The sequence below is a fragment of the Crinia signifera genome, chromosome 9 (assembly GCF_055691185.1).
Source record: "Crinia signifera chromosome 9, ASM5569118v1, whole genome shotgun sequence".
In the NCBI taxonomy this organism is placed as follows: domain Eukaryota; kingdom Metazoa; phylum Chordata; class Amphibia; order Anura; family Myobatrachidae; genus Crinia; species Crinia signifera.
The window spans coordinates 136243950-136261241 of NC_139225.1; the positions used below are offsets into that span (position 1 = coordinate 136243950).

General features: G+C 43.1%; 1 protein-coding gene across 2 annotated transcripts in view; it reads right to left on the minus strand.

The window, feature by feature from the left end:
• The window catches only part of LOC146036126 (leucine-rich repeat and fibronectin type III domain-containing protein 1-like), a 181172-nt gene extending 176021 nt beyond the window's left edge, over positions 1-5151 (minus strand). Inside the window, exon 1 of one of the 2 annotated variants that reach the window (XM_083159956.1) lies at positions 4841-5151. The gene's annotated coding sequence lies outside the window, so the exon portion shown is untranslated. Of the gene's footprint in view, positions 1-4313; positions 4649-4840 lie in introns of those variants that run through there. The other variant, XM_083159958.1, reaches the window with a different exon arrangement.
• Positions 5152-17292: the final 12141 nt, after the last annotated feature.

A 17292-nucleotide genomic window follows, 5' to 3' on the forward strand; every position in this document is an offset into this window, starting at 1 on the left:
GTAAGGACTCACTACAGCCAGACATTACTAGCCTACTGATATACTGTAGGACAAAATGGACTCATTAAGATCACACACTAGGGGCTCTCTAAAACTAGTCATTACTAGTCTACTGATATAAAGTAGGACAATATGGACTCACTATGATCACACACCAGTGGTTCCCTACAACCATGCAATACTAGACTACTAATATAGGAAAAAATTGACTTATTATGATCACACACTATGGGCTTCCTACAACCAGATATATCTAGTCTACTGATATAGGACAATATGGACTCACTATGATCATAAAGTAGGGACTCACTACAACCAGACATTACTAGATTAATGATAAAGAACAAAATGGACTCACTACAATGATCATACACTAGAGACTCACTACAACCAGACAATACTAGATTACAGATAAAGGACAATATGGGCTCAATATGATCAAACACTAGGGACTCACTACAACCAGTTGTTACTAGATTACTGATATATGACAATATGGACTCACGATGATCATACTAGATTACAGATATATGACTATATGGACTCACACTGATCATGCACTAGGGACTCACTGCAACCAGACATTGCTAGATTACAGATATATGACTATATGGACTCACACTGATCATGCACTAGGGACTCACTACAACCAGACATTACTAGATTAATGATAAAGAATAATATGGACTCACTATGATAATTATACATTAGAGACTCACTACTACCAGACATTATTAGATTACCAATAAACGACAATATGGACTCACTATGATCATACACTAGGGACTCACTACAACCAGTCATTACAAGAATACTGATAAATGACCATATAGACTCACTATGATCATACACTAGGGACTCACTACAACCAGTCATTACAAGAATACTGATAAAGAACAATATGGACTTCATATAATCATACACTAGGGACTCACTACAACCAGTTGTTACTAGATTACTGATATATGACAATATGGACTCACTATGATCATACACTCGGGACTCACTACAAACAGACATTACTAGATTACCGATGAAGGACAATATGGACTCACAATGATAATCATACACTAGAGACTCACTACTACCAGACATTATTAGATTACCAATAAACTACAATATGGACTCACTATGATCATACACTAGGGACTCCCTACAACCAGTCATTACAAGAATACTGATAAATGACCATATAGACTCACTATGATCATACACTAGGGATTCACTACAACCAGTCATTACAAGAATACTGATAAAGAACAATATGGACTTCATATAATCATACACTAGGGACTCACTACAACCAGTTGTTACTAGATTACTGATATATGACAATATGGACTCACTATGATCATACACTCGGGACTCACTACAAACAGACATTACTAGATTACCGATGAAGGACAATATGGACTCACAATGATCATACACTAGGAAATCACTACCATCAGATATTATTAGAATAATGATATATAACAATATGGACTCACAATGAACATACATTAGGGACTCACTACAACCAGCCATTACTAGATTAATGATAAAGAACAATATGGACTCACTATAATGATCATTCACTAGAGACTCACTACAACCAGACATTACAAGATTACAGATAAAGGACACTATGGACTCACAATGATCATACACTAGGGACTCACTACAACCAGAGATTACTAGATTCCCGATAAAGGACAATATGGATTCAATATGGTCATACTCTAGAGACTTACTACAACCAGTCATTACTAGATTACTGATATATGACTATATGGACTCACTATGATCATACACTAGGGACTCACTACAACCAGTCATTACAAGACCACTGATAGTTGACAATATGGACTATTATGATCATATAATATACAATACCAGAATAATATTATAGGACAATATGGACTCACAATGATCATACACTAGGGACTCACTACAACCAGTCATTACAAGACCACTGATAAATTACAATATGGACTATTATGATCAAACAATATACAATACCAGCCTAATATTATAGGACTACTGATAAATTACAACATGGACTCACACTGATCATACGCTATACAATACCAGCCGAATAATATAGGACAGTATGTGCTCACTAGAATCAGACATTTTGAGCTCACTATTATCTGAAAATGTTAGTTCATTATATCATTTGTATGAAACACGAGCACACTAAAATAACACACAGCTGACTATTATAAAGAACTGGGTACTCATTAACATAATGTTACAATCCACAGCAGCCACTACAGTCAGACATTGCTATATCACTAAGATCAAACTTTTTGAAATAAAACCTGTAAGACTCTACAAGATTTAAAAAAAATGAAATTACAATACTGTTATATGCTAATAATTCATCATTATCAGTGTTCTCATTTTCAGAATCTGACCCTGCCGCAGCTATCCTAGTGCTGATAGTTCTTATTGTTAGATGCCTGGAACTCATCATGATCAGACATTTATAGAGCAAAAGCTAAGGCATGATGTGAGTGTGGAAAATGCAATTTATGTCAGTATTTTTCCACAGTTTTAACCTAGAAATCCAGGAAATCCAAGTATAGTAATAGCTGACAACAGATGACTATCTCTCTCAGAATACACAGCTAAGATTTGTCTTACCGGTTCCCACATACATGTAAACAAACATGGAAAAACAAATGTTGTGTACACACATACAATTCTGCATAGCTAGCACTGTTATGCATTATGTGTTCACATTATCAGACAGTTTCTTACTAAACTGCTCACTACAGTAGGGATTAGCACAAACCTTAATGAGCTTTGGATATATACAGTACTGTATATACATCACAGATCATTATCTGCAGTTATATGGGAGAGCACAAGACAAGGTTATGCTGGGTACTGGGTTATATTCTGCTGACATTCTGTATTTCCACTATGTAGCATCCTTATCAGTTTCTGTGCATGCTGGTGATGACATCTATGGGAGATGTATGATTTATGCAGCTGTCCTGTGTTAGAGACGGAGGAAGCGCAGGCTGTTTAATGTAATAAGAAGATTGCAGGATTCATGTTGCTAGCATGTCACATGGGATGTATCATGGAAGTCAATGTCATGTGTCATGTGTGCCAGTGACATGTATCCCAGCTGAACCATGCATGTTGCTGGCATGTATAAGCGCTATGATGGGAATATTAACAGGATTCCTCAGTTTTTAAAGATTAGAATTGCTGACCTGTCTCACAATGGTGTGTTGCTGAATGTGTCGCGCGGTTAAGGGATGTGCATTGCTTACATGTGCCTGGCTGCACTATAATGCTTTTCCAGGTATTTATGATGATAGCATGCATCAGCACCATAAGATGCACTATATGCCATTGGCATGTATAGAGGCTGTAGGGTGGATGCTGCTGACATGATGAGTGTGGATTGTGTCATAAAGATGTAGATTGCTTATTAATAACAACATGTGCAGTGTCTACCATTAGCCTGCTCTATGGGATCACAGTTCAGCACCATGGACAGGGGCATAGGAGACAGCCTCAGCACCATGGACGGGGGCATAGGAGACAGCCTCAGCACCATGGACAGGGGCATAGGAGACAGCCTCAGCATCATGGTCAGGGGCATAGGAGACAGCCTCAGCACCATGGACAGGGGCATAGGAGACAGCCTCAGCATCATGGACAGGGGCATAGGAGACAGCCTCAGCACCATGGACAGGGGCATAGGAGACAGCCTCAGCATCATGGTCAGGGGCATAGGAGACAGCCTCAGCACCATGGACAGGGGCATAGGAGACAGCCTCAGCACCATGGACAGGGGCATAGGAGACAGCCTCAGCACCATGGACAGGGGCATAGGAGACAGCCTCAGCACCATGGACAGGGGCATAGGAGACAGGTTCAGCACCATGGACAGGGGCATAGGAGACAGCCTCAGCACCATGGACAGGGGCATAGGAGACAGCCACAGCACCATGGACAGGGGCATAGGAGACAGCCTCAGCATCATGGACAGGGGCATAGGAGACAGCCTCAGCACCATGGACAGGGGCATAGGAGACAGGTTCAGCACCATGGGCAGGATCATAGGAGTCAGGCTCAGCACCATGGTCAGGGGCATTGGAGACAGCCGCATCACCATGGACAGGGGGATAGAAACAGGATCAGCACCATGGACAGGGGGATAGAAACTGGTTCAGCACCATGGACAGGGGCATCAAAGACAGCCTCAGCACCATGTACAAGAGAATCAGACAGCATCAGCACCGCGGACAGCGGCATCAGAGACATCCTCAGCATGCAATGGACAGGGGCATCGGAAAAAGCTAACGTACCATGGACAGCGGCATCAGAGACAGCCACGACATACAATGACAGGGACATAGGAGACAATCACAGCATGCCTTGGGCAGCGGCATCAGAGACATCCTCAGCACCATGGACTGGGGCATCAGAGACATCTTAAGCACCATGGACAGTGGCATCAGGGACATCCTCAGCACCATGGGTAGTGGCATCAGAGACATCCTTAGTACCATGGGCAGTGGCATCAGAGACATCCTTAGTACCATGGGCAGTGGCATCAGAGACATCCTCAGCCCCATGGGCAGTGGCATCAGAGACATCCTCAGCACCATGGGCAGGGCTTTTAGAGACAGCCAAGACATGTTGTGGGAATCATGGCAAGATAAGAATGTCATAGACAGCCTAGACAGCACCAGCATGGACAGAGACCGCCTAAATTAGACAGCCACAGCCCAGAAAGAGTCAGTCAGGGAAGAGCCCTCACCCCCTGGGGAGAGCCAGCAGGCAGCAGGGGGGAGGTGGGCACTGCGGTGTATGTGGCACAGGCTGCACCTACCTTTAGCTTCCTCTGCGCCATGCCATCCGCCCGGTGCCCGCCGGCCGCCCCTCCTGCAGCAGCCCCCGCCTCAGGAAAGCAGCTGGCACTAAGGGGGCATTCAGAGGGCAGGACTGGCCCCATCCATGTCTCCGGGGGTTCTGCCCCCTCCCAGCCCGGCAAACAGCGTTATCCCGCGGCGCCCGGCACACAGTGCTCCCTGGCTGCCCCCCGAGAGGCAGGAGATGGGCGCACATCCGACACCCGGGAGCTTGCTTGTCCAATCCCTCGCTCGGTGAGTCTGGCTGGCCGGGGCGGGGGAGGCTGGAGGTGGCGGGGAGGGAGGAAGAGGCTGGGAGGGGACTGCTGGGGAGAGGAGGAGCCCGGCTCCAGTCCTCAGCACTGCACCACATGCGTGCATACATCCGTACCCACACACTGTACATGTCATACATACATACATACATACATACATACATACGTACATACAGTATGCAAACATGCATACTGTACATACATACATACATACATACACACACACATACACACACATACATACATACATACATACATACATACATACATACATACAGTATGCAAACATGCATACTGTACGTACAAACAAACATACATACATACAGTGTACATACATGCATACACACATAAATACTGTACACACATGCACACATGCATACATATATGCATGTAGTATACATACATATATTCATAAATACCTACAGACATACAGCACATATATTCTTACAGATAGTCAAACATGGATACATTGTATCTATACACAGATAAAACATGGACACATACTGATATATACTGTACTTACAGATAGTCACACTTGGATGCATTGTATCCATACACAGATAACACAGACACTTCTTACTAATATAGACTTTACAATTAATCCTACATGGATACTGTACATTGTATCTATACACAGATAATAATACAGACACAAAATACTGATATATACTTACAGATAGTCACACATGGATACATTGTATGTATACACTAGATTGTAAGCTCCTCTGAGCAGGGCCCTCTTCCCTCCTGTTGTCAAAGCCCTCTTCTCTTCACATGTCACTCACAGCTCTCCTATACTCCAACACTCAGTGACCATCTTTGTCCGCATACTCCTCCGCATACTCCTCTCCTGCCGGGCGACCGCCAGCAGCACCGTCGGAAGGGGACGCGCGCGCACCTCGTGCGCGCGCGTCCCCTTCCGGCATACAGATGGTGCGGGGCAGGGGATGGCGGCTGGCGTCGCCATCGCAATCCCCTGGATAGATAAGTCCCGCTCCATCTGTATATACTTACAGATAGTCAAACATGGATACATTGTATGTATACACTGATAATAATACAGGCACGTCATACTGATATATACTTACAGATAGTCACACATGGATACATTGTATCTATACACAGAAAAGAATACAGACACGTCATACTGATATATACTTACAGATAGTTAGACATGGATACATTGTATCTATACACAGATAAAACATGGACACATACTGATATATACTGTACTTACAGATAGTCACACTTGGATGCATTGTATCCATACACAGATAACACAGACACTTCTTACTAATATAGACTTTACAATTAATCCTACATGGATACTGTACACATTGTATCTATACACAGATAATAATACAGACACAAAATACTGATATATACTTACAGATAGTCACACATGGATACATTGTATGTATACACTAGATTGTAAGCTCCTCTGAGCAGGGCCCTCTTCCCTCCTGTTGTCAAAGCCCTCTTCTCTTCACATGTCACTCACAGCTCTCCTATACTCCAACACTCAGTGACCATCTTTGTCCGCATACTCCTCCGCATACTCCTCTCCTGCCGGGCGACCGCCAGCAGCACCGTCGGAAGGGGACGCGCGCGCACCTCGTGCGCGCGCGTCCCCTTCCGGCATACAGATGGTGCGGGGCAGGGGATGGCGGCTGGCGTCGCCATCGCAATCCCCTGGATAGATAAGTCCCGCTCCATCTGTATATACTTACAGATAGTCAAACATGGATACATTGTATGTATACACTGATAATAATACAGGCACGTCATACTGATATATACTTACAGATAGTCACACATGGATACATTGTATCTATACACAGAAAAGAATACAGACACGTCATACTGATATATACTTACAGATAGTTAGACATGGATACATTGTATCTATACACAGATAAAACATGGACACATACTGATATATACTGTACTTACAGATAGTCACACTTGGATGCATTGTATCCATACACAGATAACACAGACACTTCTTACTAATATAGACTTTACAATTAATCCTACATGGATACTGTACACATTGTATCTATACACAGATAATAATACAGACACAAAATACTGATATATACTTACAGATAGTCACACATGGATACATTGTATGTATACACTAGATTGTAAGCTCCTCTGAGCAGGGCCCTCTTCCCTCCTGTTGTCAAAGCCCTCTTCTCTTCACATGTCACTCACAGCTCTCCTATACTCCAACACTCAGTGACCATCTTTGTCCGCATACTCCTCCGCATACTCCTCTCCTGCCGGGCGACCGCCAGCAGCACCGTCGGAAGGGGACGCGCGCGCACCTCGTGCGCGCGCGTCCCCTTCCGGCATACAGATGGTGCGGGGCAGGGGATGGCGGCTGGCGTCGCCATCGCAATCCCCTGGATAGATAAGTCCCGCTCCATCTGTATATACTTACAGATAGTCAAACATGGATACATTGTATGTATACACTGATAATAATAAAGGCACGTCGTATATACTTACAGATAGTCACACATGGATACATTGTATCTATACACAGAAAAGAATACAGACACGTCATACTGATATATACTTACAGATAGTCACACATGGATACATTGTATCTATACACAGAAAAGAATACAGACACGTCATACTGATATATACTTACAGATAGTTAGACATGGATACATTGTATCTATACACAGATAAAACATGGACACATACTGATATATACTGTACTTACAGATAGTCACACTTGGATGCATTGTATCCATACACAGATAATAACACAGACACTTCTTACTAATATAGACTTTACAATTAATCCTACATGGATACTGTACATTGTATCTATACACAGATAATAATACAGACACAACATACTGATATATACTTACAGATAGTCACACATGGATACATTGTATGTATACACTGATAATAATACAGGCACGTCATACTGATATATACTTACATATAGTCACACATGGATACATTATATCTATACACAGATAATAATACAGACACAACATACTGATATATACTTACAGATAGTCACACATGGATACATTATATCTATACACAGATAATAATACAGACACAACATACTGATATATACTTACAGATAGTCACACATGGATACATTGTATCTATACACAGAAAAGAATACAGACACGTCATACTGATATATACTTACAGATAGTCACAGATGGATACATTGGGGGAAATTTACTAAGATGAATTTGTGCAAAAAAAAAATCGTATTTTCATAGGAAATTACGATTTTTTGGGGGGCGTATTCGTATTTTTGCTGTTTACTATGCCAAAAATAAGATTATTCGTATTGATGGGACATTCGTATTTGTATTTACAAATACGAATGAATACACCATTGATAGAATACGACAGGAATCACCATTCAAAAGAATGGTGATTCCTGATTTACTAAGTGGCCGTATTGAAAATATGGCCGCTAATTGGCGTAAAACGGCCGCAAATGGCCGGGCAAATACGCCAGCAAAATATACTTAATTTTCCTTTCGTATTTGGCAGAAGCCTGCACAGATCAGTCAGATCCGTGCAGGCTTCTGTGTAAAAAAAAATTCGAAAATTATAAATAAATAAAAAAACGGTGTGGGTTCCCCCCCCCCCCCCCCCCCACAGCCGTCACCAGCCTAAAATAGCCGGGGCTGGTAATAAAAAATCAGGAAACCCAGCAAATAGGGGTTCCCTAATTTTTGTAAAACAAGCCCCAGGCTCCAGGGCCGGGGCTGGTTCCCAAAATATGGGGGACAAAATGAATAGGGGTCCCCCATATTTTAATAACCACCCTCAATCCCAACCAGCCAGCAGGGTAATGTCACAGCCGGGGTACACTTATTATATTAGGTCCCGTGGCCAAAACATTCACCCTACCGACTAGTCAGCCTGGCCAGGGGTCCAGGGGGAGTGGGGACCCCCCAAATAAAGGGGTCCCCCCTCCAGGACTTACCTGACCAGGTTGAAGCCTGGTGCTGTCCCTGGTGACCCTGGGCTGTGGTCACTGGGCTGATTAAAGTGTAAGAAATAGAATAAACTATTGTTTAATACTGTGGAACTATGAGTCCCAGCAAGCCTCCCCCGCATGCTGGGACTTGGAGAACCACAAGTCCCAGCATGCGGGGCAATAAAGGGCCCGTTGGCACTTGTAGTTCTGTGCCTGACTGGTCGGCAGGGTGAATGTTTTGGCCGCGGGACCTTATATAATAAGTGTCCCCCGGCTGTGACATTACCCTGCTGGCTGGTTGGGCCTGGGGCTGGTTCTTCAAATACGGGGGACCCCTACTCATTTTGTCCCCCGTATTTTGGGTACCAGCCCCGGCCCTGGAGCCTGGGGCTGGTTTAAAAAAATTGCGGAACCCCTATTTTTTATTACCAGCCCCAGCTCTTTCAGCCTGGTGCTGGTTTCGGCTGTAGCCAGAATTCGACTATTTAATGAGATGTGAATTTGTGGCAAAAAAAAATGCAATACGGTGTGATTTTTAGTCATGAAAATGTGCACATTTAAGGACATGTGCGATTTTGTTAAAAAAAATCAAAATTTGAAAAAAAAAAACCCCCAGCTTGGGGTCCCCCCTCCTGAGCATAACCAGCCCTGGGCTCCAAGAGCCGGTCCTGGTTTTAAATACATCACAGAGCAAACCGACTAGGGGTCCCCTGGATGTTATAAAACCAGCATCAAGTGGCGGTCCTGGTTCCCAAAATATGCGGGACAAAACAAGTAGGGGTCCCCTGTATTTCAAGAACTAGCACCAGGCCCAAACAGCAAACAGGGTGATGCAACAGCTGGGGGAAACTTATAATGTACAACTTGATGTGCCATTTTTACATGGTATAATCGCATCCCGGGCCTTTGGGAGCAGGAGAATTATAAAAAAGATTTGGGCAGTGGTGGTGCCGATTGCGCTGATTCTACCGGGGTGTGTGGGTGACCGTGCAGCATCCCAACAGGTCGGGCAGTGTCCGGGAAGCGCTGGCCACACGGCACCTGCAGCTCAGCACTTCCTGGACACTGCATGCCCCGCCGCTGTGCGGTCACCCAAGGGCGCTCTGCGCAGCCAGGACCCCACCGTTGCCCGCCCCTGCACATAGGTGTGTGCCAGCGGTGCTTCACCGCTGACACACACCTACAGATCAGACCAACACATCGTGGGTGCTAAAATGCATGGGTCCGTCCAATCTGATAGATTGAACTTGCAGCAGCTTCAAACTGAGGAAGCTTTTTCCTGAGAGTATTAACAGAAAGACAAAATAAAACAGGGACCATTAACAGTCAATTTGATTAATATTTAATTGCTGTTGTTAATCTAAAATGAAATGGAACTGCTAAAATTGAACCAAAATAATAATGAATGAAATTAAGATAAATTAAAATGAACAAAAAGTATAAAAAGCAAACCAAAAAAGTATCTTGAAGTTCTTGGGAGCTTCTTCACCCTGTCTTTGTGATATAACATAAAATGTATACTATTTTAAACAGCTTTGCTCAACTTTCCGGCTCCTGAAATCCTTCTGCCAGAGTCAAATATCTTCGCCCATGAGTCCTGCATGGATGCTGATGTACTGTAGCAGCAGAGATCTCTAAGGAAATGGTGCAGCAGTGATTTACAGTACATGTGCGTGGTAAATACGTCACTAGCAGCGGCGGCTCCTACCTGAGCATGAGAGGGAGGCTGCCATTGGCCATGCTGCCGGGTCTCTCATGTCATGTACCCCCTCCCAACCCAGGGTCACGATGCCTGTACAATGCCATACCTCCCAACTTTGGCTGAGCTGGAGGCGGGACGTAATTGCTGCGTGCCGTAGGCGTGCTGGAAATTTCGGGGGGCGTGGCCTAATTTCGGGACGTGGCTTATACTCGTGGCTCTCCCACGAGGCCACACCCCCATTTTGATGCTATGGGGGCATGACCCAGAGGCTCTGTGAGCCTCTAGCCATGCCCCCAGCCCCCTGGCTGCGGGAATAGACGCTGTGCGCATGCGCACAGCGTTTATTCCCTGCTGCTTAGCAGCCGAAAGGGGGGACTCCCAACAGCCCCCCCTCACCGCGGGACACTGCCGGCCGCGGGAGGGACAGCGGGACAGGCCCTGATAATCGGGACTGTCCCGCTGAAATCGGGATTGTTGGGAGGTATGCAATGCAGTTGACAGGTGCCAGGCCCAGGGCATGCACAGTAGCGACAATAGTACTAAGTGCAGCAAGTACTAAGTGCAGCAAGTGCAGCCCATAAAAGCTGGCTCTGGCTGCATGGTATGTCAGGGAGTGGGTTCCTACAGGAAGCCAGTTCTCTGCCTATTGCAGCCCGTACTGGCAGGAAACACCTCCCAATTGACTGCCTTACTGCGGGTGATTGTCAGGTAGGACTTCCAATAGGAAGTCACTGCCAGCCACAGTGAAGCCAGAGCAGTCTCATGGACTGCACCTGGCTTTACTGACACTGAAAGCGGTGGCGAATTTTACTGGGGGGGGGGGGGGGGGGGGGCCTGCAGGTCTGCAGCTCATAGGTAAAATCCACCACTGATCACCAGGATAATGGCATTAACACTGTTCTCCTGGAGGCATGCGGATGTACAGCAGACTCTGGCAAAATTTATTTTCATTTTTTTTTTTATGATACGGACTGTAGTTATTCATATATTTTATATCTTAAATCTAAAATGAAACTTGCCAACTGGTTGCTATTATTAGTTATAAAATGTATTCTTTATACCTAGGAATTGATGTATCTGAATTTCTTCATACCAAATTTCGGTGAGTATTAGTGCAGAACTACATTTGTCTTATGCTGTTTCTCAGAGGCGCAACTCTAGGAGGCAATGGAGTCATCTGCCGCTGGGCTCCTGCTCCCAAGGGGGCACCTCTTCTCCCCTGCAAATTTAAATCAATTAATTGAAAGGCTTCAATATCGCTTCCGTGGCTGACTTCCCCTCCTAGTAGGACCATAGACGTCACACTCTCTTTATTTTAAACATAACATACATAACATATATACATACTTAGACACATGCATACATATATTTATATAAGTTGCTTTATGTGTGTGTGTGTGTGGGGGGGGCACCAATATTAATCTTGCCTCCGGGCAACTAGGGTGAGCTTACCCCACTGCTGTTTCCAAATAGATAAAGTTATTATTGGGTGACCAGGAGCATTCAATGATTGTGGAACTGTATCTGGGTCACCTCTGTCTGTCTGCCCCTTTTTTGTAGAACGTAAGCTAACGCGCAGGGTCCTCTTCCCTCGTGTCATTCTCCTTCTGTTTATAAAACCATCTTCTACTCCATTCTCCCTTCGATGGCGTCAAATCCCTCGGTTTTCTGCGACCCTGATACTTATTTCAGTGTTGTTTGCTGATGCAGCCATGTTTTTGTAGCCTGTATTTGTCCTTGAACTGTAGGTCACTGTGTTACTGTTTTGCATATGTTTTTATGTACTCTGTAATTGGGCGCTGCGGATCCCTAGCCCCATAGAAAAAAAAGGATGAAAATAATAATATTAATAATATACCAATTCATTGATAAGTTGATTGATTAGCCCCAGAATACTATGGGGGGTATTCAATCCCCACCGTTATTTCCAACGGGGGAAATAGTGGTAGGCCCCTATTCAATGTTGTCTTGTCCGACAGCATTGACGAGGCAGATTGACAGAATGGGCCTGACTTTAAAAGCTGTGGGGGCCATTTTGCCGATAACTGACATCTATTGTTATCTGTGCAATGTTGTCTGTGCAATGAAGTCTGCACAATGTCATCTGTGCAATGAGGTCTGTACAATGTTAGCTGTGCAATGAGGTCTGTACAATGTTGTCTGTGCAATGAGGTCTGTACAATGTTGTCTGTACAATGTCATCTGTGCAATGAGGTCTGTACAATGTTATCTGTGCAATGAATTATGTACAATGTTGTCTGTGCAATGAGGTCTGTACAATGTTGTCTGTGCAATGAGGTCTGTACAATGTCATCTGTGCAATGAGGTCTGTACAATGTAATCTGTTCAATGAGGTCTGTACAATGTTATCTGTGCAATTAATTATGTACAATGTTGTCTGTGCAATGTCATCTGTGCAATGAGGTCTGTACAATGTTGTCTGTGCAATGTCATCTGTGCAATGAGGTATGTACAATGTTATCTGTGCAATGAATTATGTACAATGTTGTCTGTGCAATGAGGTCTGTACAATGTTATCTGTGCAATGAATTATGTACAATGTTGTCTGTGCAATGAGGTCTGTACAATGTTGTCTGTACAATGAGGTCTGTACAATGTTGTCTGTGCAATGAGGTCTGTACAATGTTGTCTGTGCAAATAGGGCTGGCAATGTGATTCTACAATGATGTGTATTTTCTGTACAGGTTTACCGTCCACGCCTGTAGTATTTTTAAAACTGCTATATTGTTCTATATATTGTTCTATAGTTGGCAAGGCAACAACAGTAATATGGCTGGGAGAGAGGTGAATGTAAAAGCGTCTAGTAACAGAAATATGTTGCTTTTTGGAGACCTTATTGTCAAACCGGGAATCCCAGGCAGCTGTTTCTCATTGTCCATCAATCATCTCTTATTGATATGAGCTGCCACTTCCGGACTGCTGATTCTGTTGGGATGCTAATGATACGTCTTTAGACTAGAGGTAGACACGATGTGATCTTCCGGCTGCTGTTGGACTACACTGCTAAGGATTGGCTGGGCACATGTTGAGAAACCATGCTTTACTTCTGTAACATCTTTAATGTATCAATCCATATGTACACTGACGCTGACGTCATGTGAGGTTATCCTCCCGCCCCGAGCAGGCAAAGCAATGCCTGCACATGCACAGTCCCCTCACCATCTGAAGTGGGGAAAAATTTGGACCTGAGCAAGCAGGTCTGAATTGGGCTCTTTGTGTATTTTTTATAGTTTGGTAACAGCATATGATTCATATGAACAGCAGCATTCATTATCTTTCATACCTATAATTACTCCCCTGGAGTGTTGGGGTGGCTCCCAATTATCTTGCAGTACTTCCGCACTACTGGGAGTGTAAAGAAGATCTCCCAGATCTCCCCCGCATCTCCAGTACAGATGGCCCCCTGTAGGCTAGATGACGCAGTTTGCTGGAAAACCGCCCTGCACACTGCTGAGAGAGCTGCATTGTTCTACAGTAAATGGGATGACATCACAAATACCCTATACATTGCTATACACAACCACATCTCCAACCATAACCACCACCAGTCAGCAAGATTGGCTGTGGAAAGTATCATGTAAATGTGCATTGATCAAAGCAGTGGTTCCTACTGTAGCTTGAGTATCTCTACCAAGGTTCAAATAACTGCCCTCAAATATAGCAACTGGCAGGGAGAAGGGCGGGCAATGGGCGTCAAATTGTTTTGCAAGAGGTGGTGGTAAGGGGTGAGGTTGGGCTGTCCGGAGGCATCGTTACTAGCCCCGACATGAAGGTAATGAGGGCAACAAATACAGTTGTGCCTAGGGGTGGTCTGACCCCTAAATCCTTTCAGGGTAGCAACAGGACGACTACAAAAACATTCAAAATAAGGGATATTTATGTGTTGCCAACTCTCCTCCCCTTTAAACACAACCTCCATAAATCATAAATACTGTCTATAAATACTCCAGAAATGTTCTGAAATTCAAATGATTTTTATCCAGTTCGTAATGAAAAGTCAGCCTGGGCTGACTTTTCATTTCAATGCGCTGTCTTCCGAATTCTGAGTGGGCGCTGAAGTCATGTGATATGATTAGTATGTTCAAATACAGGATTGGGAATCATATGGAACTGGGAGATGATTGGTCAGTAACAGGCCTATACTTAGGGCACGCGGGCATGTACTGAGGCTAGAGGAAAATAAATTCTGTACTGAAGTAAGAAGAGGATTCTTCACCGTTAGAGCAGTAACATTCTGGAACTCATTGCCGGTGGGGGTGATTACAGCAACTACTGTTAATGAATTTACATCAACACTGGATACATTTTTGGCCACTAAAGGAATCCTATAGATATGACTTACTCACGTCAGCAGTTTCAAGTCAGATAGGTTGAACTCGATGGACAAACGTCTTTATTCAGCCTTAATTACTATGTTACTATGTAGCGTCAGCCGCCTGCCCCCAAGCAGGCATTGGCATGCCCGCATTCACAGGGGAACTCCCAGCATTTCTATGGTCATGTCCATAAAGCACATGGTGCTTGCCATACTTTGGGCACTATTTTGTTCTCCCACCATGCCCTAGTGGATGGTAGGGCATGAAATACCACCAGTCGGCACATGTCGGCTCAAAAAACAGTCAAAAAAACCTAATTTCGACCTAATGACCCTGTCAAACTAATGACCCTGTCGACCTAATCCATGTCAACCTAAAGTCTTGTCGACCTTACTGCATGTTGATTAAAGTCACGTTGACCTAAACTCATGTCGACCTATATGCATGTCGACCTAGTGGTGTCGACTTAATGCTTTTCGACCTGCTTGCTGATGACCCAATGACTGTATCCCGCATCTGTTGGACTGTGTCTCAGTGGAGAATTGTGATACTTACTAAGGTCACATATTTACAAAGCTTGGTAGGAAAATAGTTGGATGACCTTAAATTTAACTACACTTCCCAAAGTCAATTAACTTATTTACAGATTACCACGGTATCACCCCTTTCCTTGAATTATCTCATCCTTTCATAGAAATCTTCATCTAATAAATTTGCTCTGACCCACCACCCCATTATTTAATTTCCTCTGATTTCCCTAGTCCATCATCCCTTCCTCTCTATGATCTACTGTACCTTCACTTGTCCCCTACCCAGCGATCCATCCTCAATTCATTTCTTGCAGTTTCACCTCCTTCAGTTAACCTTCTTGGTCTGTCCTCTCCACACAACTGAACTTCACGGTACTGAGAAGCTGTATGTATGTGTGTATTATTTAGCTGTATATAAACATGTGACAAAAAGTATCACAGATAATGAAATATGCATAATTATATATATATATATATATATATATATATATAATATATATATATATATATAATATATATATATATATATATATATATATATATATATATATATATATATATATATATTAAGGAAAGCGATGTCACTCCAGGTCTTTTTCAAAAACAAAAGCGTTTACTGATGCCTACGGCGTTTCGGGCCTAGCCCGTCTTCAGGACATAATTATGTCCTGAAGACGGGCTAGGCCCGAAACCCCGTAGGCATCAGTAAACGCTTTTGTTTTTGAAAAAGACCTGGAGTGACATCGCTTTCCTTACGCTATACTAGTGGAACTGTTTCCACCTTCGATGGGCACCCGGGCCAGCTGACTACTTAAGAGCGAGAGGGGCAGTGCCGGACTCTACATGCATTATATATATATCTATATATATATATATATATATATATATATATATATATAGATATATATATAGATATACGTGGTTGGCAAGCAGATATCTTTAAACTTCAATATATGTGAGCATATAGAATTAAGTAAATGATTTTATGACATATTTGGTCATTGAGTGCGTTTCTTTTTCCATCATATATATATATATATATATATATATATATATATATATATATATATATATATATATATATATACTGCATATTTCTATTGTGACACGGATGCACCAAGCTTCAAATGTGAAAAGTGATAAAATGGAGAGTGATAAACAGCCAGCCAATCATTTCCTGTCTGCCATGTCACAGACTGTATTTGAAAAATGTCAGGCAGGAGCTGATTGGTTGACTGTTAATCTATATATATATATATATATATATATATATATATATATATATATATATATATATATATATATATATATATAATTAGATAATTAGTTCAATAATAGTATCTTTATTTCCACTGCACATGTTTGGCATTGTGGTCTGCAAGTGTTCTTGTACTGTTTTGTTTTCTAATACAATAAATGTAAGTTACAGTACTGTAAGTCTTTAATTGTAACTTTTGCACTTCTGCACCCCCCCCCCCCCCCAACAAAACATATTTCCATAGCAATCGCTGTAGCTCCAATTGTTTTTGCTTCTTTTTTGTACAGTAATTAATTCATTTGGAAGTCAGCGAGAGCAGTTAAGTTAGTGTAGCAGTCATAACAAGTCCCACATA